Raw genomic sequence first — 7,068 nt, forward strand, 5'->3', positions numbered from 1 at the left:
GCTGGTCTAGAATAAACTTCATTCCCTTCTTTGCTTGTCTACTTCTACTCATCCTTCAGATTGTAGCTTAGGATGTCCCTCTCTCTAGAGGCCTCCTTTGTGAGTTCTGTACTCTTTTCAAGAGCAACCATACAGTTGTCTAGTGGAGAAATTTTCACACTGCCTGTTTACTTGTTGGTCTCCTAGAAGGCAGGAACTGTATCTTAATCACTACAACATCCCAGCATTCAACAAGGCTCAATAAATATTTGTTGAAAGAATGCTAACATAAAAGAGAGGTCAATATAGTGGGACAGATCCTAACTAAGGTGTTTCATTTTGTATAAATTCTATACACTTCACCTATTTACTTTTTAATATCTTCACATGGTTGAAGATATTTTATGTAACCATACATTTTAAAACCATAACATATATTAAAAATAAAAGTGTATACGCAGAGAGGGAGGGAAATGTTAAAAAATTAAAGTCCAATGATAAACCGAGAAAAATATTTTTACCATATATAAAACAATGGGATGTCTCAATAAAGAAAGCATTCCAATGAATCAATAAGAAAAAGGCAAACACCCCAACAGAAAAATGGGCAAAGACTAGGAACAGATAATTCACAAGAGAGAGAGAAATGGGCTGAAAAGTAAAAATACGTTTTTGCTTGAAATAAAAAACAAAATTCAAATAAAGATGCTGTACTATATTTTCCCTACGAAATTATTTAAAGTAAAACATAAAAATGTGCACTACTGATTGCCAATGGATCAAAAAAATGGACAATCATTTTGGTAATCTGTATCAAAGGCTTTAGAATTGGGTTATATATATGTATTTTTATTTTAGAAAGAGGAAGGGAAAGAGAGAAATATAGACGTAAAAACATTGATTGGTTCCATTCCAACTGGGATGGAACCCGCAACCTCTTGGTGTACTGACGACACTCCAACCAATTGAGCCACACCGGCCAGGACAGAATTGGGTCATATTTTTGACTTTATAATTTTATGTCTAGAAATACATTCTAGTACAAGATGATCGAAGATTTCACCAAAGATTTATGTACAAGGATACTCAATGCAGACAATCCATCACAGCAAACAATTTTTTAGCTATCTTAATGTAGAAAGACAGGAAAAGCTGAGTAAATGAAAAACTGCTCATAAGAAAATTTTATTAAGCCATTAGTTTACATTGTCTATTTAAAATAAGAACATGATCAGCATATAATGATTACAATGATCATGCATTATAATCAGAAAAAACACATTTAAAAATATGAAGTAGGAACATAGGAGAAATATACAAATTCCTATACTTTTTCCTTTCTTAATTAGATGCCTTCTGAGACATTAAGTAGATTACACATATCATCTGACCAGTGTTTTAAGAGACATAAAAGCTTCTACTTGCAGTTGGCTACCTGAATAAATGACATATTCTCTTTCCTCCCTCTTTCAACAGCAGCTCTTAAACTCTCGCTATAGCCATGTGAACTCAGTTCAAGCTCACGACTTTTTCTATCCCATTCAATGTTCTTTTTCTCTAGAGCAGTGCTTTTTAAACTGGGATGCAAGTACCCCTAGGTCATGCCTCAGTGTGGTAAGAATTATTGAAACCAGAGGATAAATATAAAGCGTTTCCCCGGAGCATCAATTTTACCTGATGGAAAGTAATATTTTTATAGTAACAGGGATACAGATACATGAACATTTGCATGAAATTTAAAGTAAACCATAAGAACTCAAACAAGTTTCAGCCTTGTAATAGTTTCCTTTAAACTCTAGATGCCCAGACTGTCAGGGGTTCCCTATTTACTCTCCTCTGCTGTTAGAGAAACTTTTGGTGGAAAGATTTAGAGAGCACTATAGAGGGCTTCTGTATGTAACTTTCTAAGTGAAATAAGCTGATCAGAGAAAGATAAGTATCACATGATCTCACTTATATGTGGAATCTAATGAACAAAATAAACTAATGTATAAAATAGGTCTAGAGACATAGAAGCATGAAACAGACTGTAGAATCTCAGAGAGAAATGTGGGAAGAGTTCAACCAAAGAAGTTGTATGCATATATGCATAAACCATGGATACAGATAATAGGGTAGTGAAGGCCTGGTGTGGGGGTGGAGGGAGGTGGGTGTTTGGGTGGTGGTGAGGGCAGGCTAGAAGGGGTCAATGGGGGGAAGGAGATATATGTAATACTTTCAACAATAAAAATATTTTTTAATCTACAGAAAAAAAGTTAAGCCTATGCTTAATATTGAACAATTAAGATACAAGTTAAATTCTGGAGAGTATGATGGGTTAACGTGTATGAAAAGAAGACCAAATGCTTATGATGGTCTAATTTCTTGACCTACCTGTAAAAATATAGACATGTCATTTAACTTTATTTGGCTTCCATAAGTGTTTTAAAAGAGACATAAAAGCTTGTATGTGCTGAAAAAATTGATTCAGTATTTCAAACTAATAAAGAAACAAACACAAAGCCTCCAAGCTTACTTGAAGTGAAACATAGATACTGAAATGAAGGAAAAATATGAAGTTATAAATCAGAATTTGATCTAATTCTAATGTAAGTTACGCCTAACTAGTGATCCCTGCTAACTCACTGAACATCATAAGGAGACCAACTATCTCCCCCCGCCCCCTATATATTTTATTGATTTTTTACAGCGAGGAAGGGAGAGGGGTAGAGAGTTAGAAACATCGATGAGAAAGAAACATCGATCAGCTGCCTCCTGCACACTCCCCACTGGGGATGTGCCCGCAACCAAGGTACATGCCCTTGACTGGAATCGAACCTGGGACCCTTGAGTCCGCAAGCCGACGCTCTATCCACTGAGCCAAACCGGTCGGGGCAGGAGACCAATTATTTTTTTATTTTTTTAAATAATTTTTATTTCTTGAAGTATTACAAAGAGTATTACATAGGCCCCCCACTCCCTTGACATTCCCCGGGCCCCCCCTATCCCCTAGTGTCTTGTGTCCATTGGTTACTTTTATATGCATGCATATAAGTCCTTCGGTTGATCTCTTAACCACCCCCTCCCCCCAAAAAACCCTCCCCAGGCTTCCCACTATAGTTTGACAGTCTGTTCAATGCTGCTCTGCCTCTGCATCTACCCCTGTTCATCAGTCTATACTGATCCCCATTATCTTTCCCAACCTCACTGGAGCCGTACCAATCTCACGGGGGCCGTTTCTTCCTCACCAGGGCCGTCTTGACCTCACCGGGGCTCTCCCGACCTCACTGGGGCCCTCCCGACCTCACTGGGGTCATCCCTACCTCACCGGAGCTATCCCTACCTCACCAGGGTCGTCCCGACCTCACCGGGGCCGAGGAGACCAATTATTAATAGTCTTCCACAGTTAAAACATTCTTTGCTTATTATCTTTAATGGAAATAAGTAATAGATTAAAAAATGGCAACTTAAGGTAGGAAGACTTTAATTACACTCACAGTACCTGTTAACCTTGAAAACACACAAACTCTAATAGAACAAGACAGTACCTCTCCCAGTAATATAAATTTAATGAGAACTGCATGAATAGAAAATATTGTTTGAGAAAGGTAAAATCTTATGAAAAAGAAGCACTCAGTCATCTGAATTTCTCCTCCAATTTGTTGAAAATCAGCATCATGTATTGTCAATTTTTAGACTATCCAATCCATCTCAGGAACTCTTCAGCTATTCACTCTTTTAAGTATCCATTGTTTTTCATTAAATGAAAATAATGTCTCCTCATATTTTCCTCCAGTCTCACTTTTAGTATTTCCATATGGCTCCTACCAACCTTTGCCTTCCATTTTGCACAAACCTTAAGGCATTTTCTCCTTGGTTTTCTTTGAAATTTTAAATCTTGAGATAACTTTAGAAAATATTGCTGCAATCCACCCTGCCACACCCTCACCAATTAACAGTCTAGGACAGAAGAAATTGTTATAACCAGCATTTCAACGCAATCCTTTTCTTCAGCCACCCTAAGGGAGTTCAGAATATACTTCATCATTGATGCTTATGCTCATTAGAATTCTGACAAGACAAATTACAGAAAGCCTATGATAATATAATCAGATTATTTTGCTACCTATCCTATATTATCTATTAATAATATATTCTTTGATCTAGATTTTCCCCCCATCCCAAACTGAATAGAACTGGAGAGGAAAAGGGAGAAAAAAGGTAAACAATAAAAGCCAAGATGGGTATACCTGATTTACAGATTCTAATATAAGTGAGCTTAACTTGAAAAACATCCATCCTCATTGTCATTATTTAAATATTTCTGCTTGAGGAACTAGTACAATCCCAATATGAATTATTTGCATAAATTCAAAGAACCAATAAAAGGCACCATCAATTCCATAAAAATGCAATTCCTAGAAGCAAAAGTAGATATAAAAAGTCATTCCCCAAACAACATCCTGATCAGCAAACACTTTTGAGCAACTACCAGGAAATATTTATTACTTGCCTCATTTCCTACATAACTTTCCTGATAAACAATGCCTTTAATATCTCATGAAAAGAATAACAAAGACTACTACTCAATGTTGGTAAATGAAAGATTACACAGTACTATTTCGTATAACAAAGTCAACTGAAACTGGAGTAAAATAATAGCTATAAAGTATACTGTAGGTTAAAAAAATATTTCAAACTATCAAACTGAATTGAGATGACACACAAAATGCTTTCATGCTATATTTTCTACAAGATCTAAGAGGCCAACAATTTTAAAAATTAAGCTTTGAAGAAAATCAATCGTGGCTTTAGTTCTATCTATGTGTATTATGTGAACACATGTGCACAGTCACTATCAGTCTCAGGTAAGTGCTTCCACAGAGACTTGTGTCATGGAACTGAGTTTTTATAAAGTGATAATTTCCATACCTTTGAGAAGTCACAGAATTGAATACTCAGTATGTACAATCCAAATGGAAAGTAAGCAAGATAGCTATCTGGGACAATTATGAAAGCTATGTAGTATATCCAGATCTAATCCTCAGCCTTTAGAGCAACTGCATTGCATGGATAACTTAATAATTATTGCTGAAATCAAAAATACTTTTTTCTTGGCCTATGTAAGTGAACAGTTTAAAACAGTTTCACATAAGTAAAATCTAATAAAAGAAAAATTTTCTGAAGTAAAGCAATCCCACTTTTTAAACCATTCTACTTTACATGATTAGGTCTCATCATATTTTCATACTGGAGGTATGAGCAAACTAATTCAAAAGACATAGTTATTGCCTTCATGTTGGTTAAAATAAAGACCAATGACAATAATAGTGATGTGAATAATGTAAGGCAAAATAAATGTAAACTAAAGGGTATATGCAGGTTGCAAATATAAAATTGATCTCTCTATGACTCAGCACTCTTAAATTCTTAAAATGAACCCACCACAGAAAGATGGGACATGATCCTTCAGACTGACATGACCATTTATTAGAGAAATATCTCTTAAAATATATATATAGTTTTATTTCAGAGAGGAAGGGAGAGGGAGAAATAGAAACATTAATGATGAGAGAGAATCATCAATCGGCTGCCTCCTGCATGCCATCTACTGGGGATTGAGTCTGCTGGTCTGCAACCCCAGCATGTGCCCTGACTGGGAATTGAACCATGACCTCCCGGTTCATAGGTCGACGCACTTTCTTTACATTCCTCAGGTTCTAACACTCCATACTGGGCCGCCCCTCTTGTTTCCCACAGAGACTCCCTCCTCATACTACTCAGGTTCCAACAATTGGCTTCCAGGCATCTCTCCTGTGTATACAATCTCCTTATCCTGCTTGGGCTCCAAAATCCCACCCACACTGGGCCTTGGTGCCCACCCAAAGACACCTATCTAATGACTTTTGTATTGAATTGTTAAAGAAGGGAAAGAAAGGTCTTTTATTTTTTAATGCTTCAATTATAAATACAAATAAAGACAGCCACATTTGTCTAACAAATATTTACCGAGCTTCAACTATGTCTAGTGGAACTATGAAGCTTTCCCAGAGCTGCTTTTCTGTCTGAGGAACCCAGAATATCTCTACATATTATTCAGGATGTTTTTCAGTCTCAAGTAGTATCAATAATCCACCAAAAAATGGCTTAAGGCCCTGGCTGGGTAGGTCAGTTGGTTAGAGTGTCATCCTGATACACCAAGATTGCAAGTTTGATCCCTGGTTGGGGCACACACAAGAAGCAACAAATGAATGCATAAATAAGTGGAACAATAAATTGATGTTTCTCTCTCTCAAATCAATTTTTAAAAATTCTTTAAATGGCTTAAATAAGGAAAAGTATCATTTTGATTAATTCAGTAGCTGAACTTTATCAAGAATGCCATTTTTCCCATCTTTTTGCTCTGTCAGCATTGCTCTTAGGCTAATATGGTCCCAAGATGACAGCCACATTCAAGGTCCATTACATATATATCCAACAACAGTCCAGCTGAAGTAAACAGTTCTTCCCTGTGTCTCTTAAGTAAAATGAAAAACGTCCCAGAAGTCTCCTGCACCCCAGACCCCAGCCTCCTTCTCATTTCACTGTTCTAAACTGGACCACATGCTCATGCTTAAGCCAACTGCTGGCAATGCAGTGGCAGGCTCTGATCGGATGTTACATGAAACAACAAATAACCTTTATTTCCTACTTAAGCCAGTTTCTATTATCCTCAAATAAGAGCCCTGACAAATACATTATGTACCACATTTTCCCACGTGCACAATCAGAGGTGAGACAGGAAAATATTTTTATTTCCATTTTATAGGTAGAAAAGTTAAAGTACCAAAATGTGCTCTGCCCATGTTGCACTTCACACAAGCTGGAGAATCCAACACAGATATTAAATATCTCTCATATATATATTAGTTTTAAAAAATTATTGATTTCAGAGAAAGAGAGAGAAACATCGATTTGTTGTTCCACTTATTTATGCATTCATTGGTTGCTTCTTGTATGTGCCCTGACCAGGGATCGAACCCTCAACCTTGATGTATCAGGAGAATGCTCTAACCAACTGATCCACCTGGTCAGGGCCTTATATAGTTTTGTTTTTGTTTTTTAAAGTAA

The sequence above is a fragment of the Myotis davidii genome, unplaced genomic scaffold, assembly GCF_000327345.1.
Source record: "Myotis davidii unplaced genomic scaffold, ASM32734v1 scaffold363, whole genome shotgun sequence".
Classification (NCBI taxonomy): Eukaryota; Metazoa; Chordata; class Mammalia; order Chiroptera; family Vespertilionidae; genus Myotis; species Myotis davidii.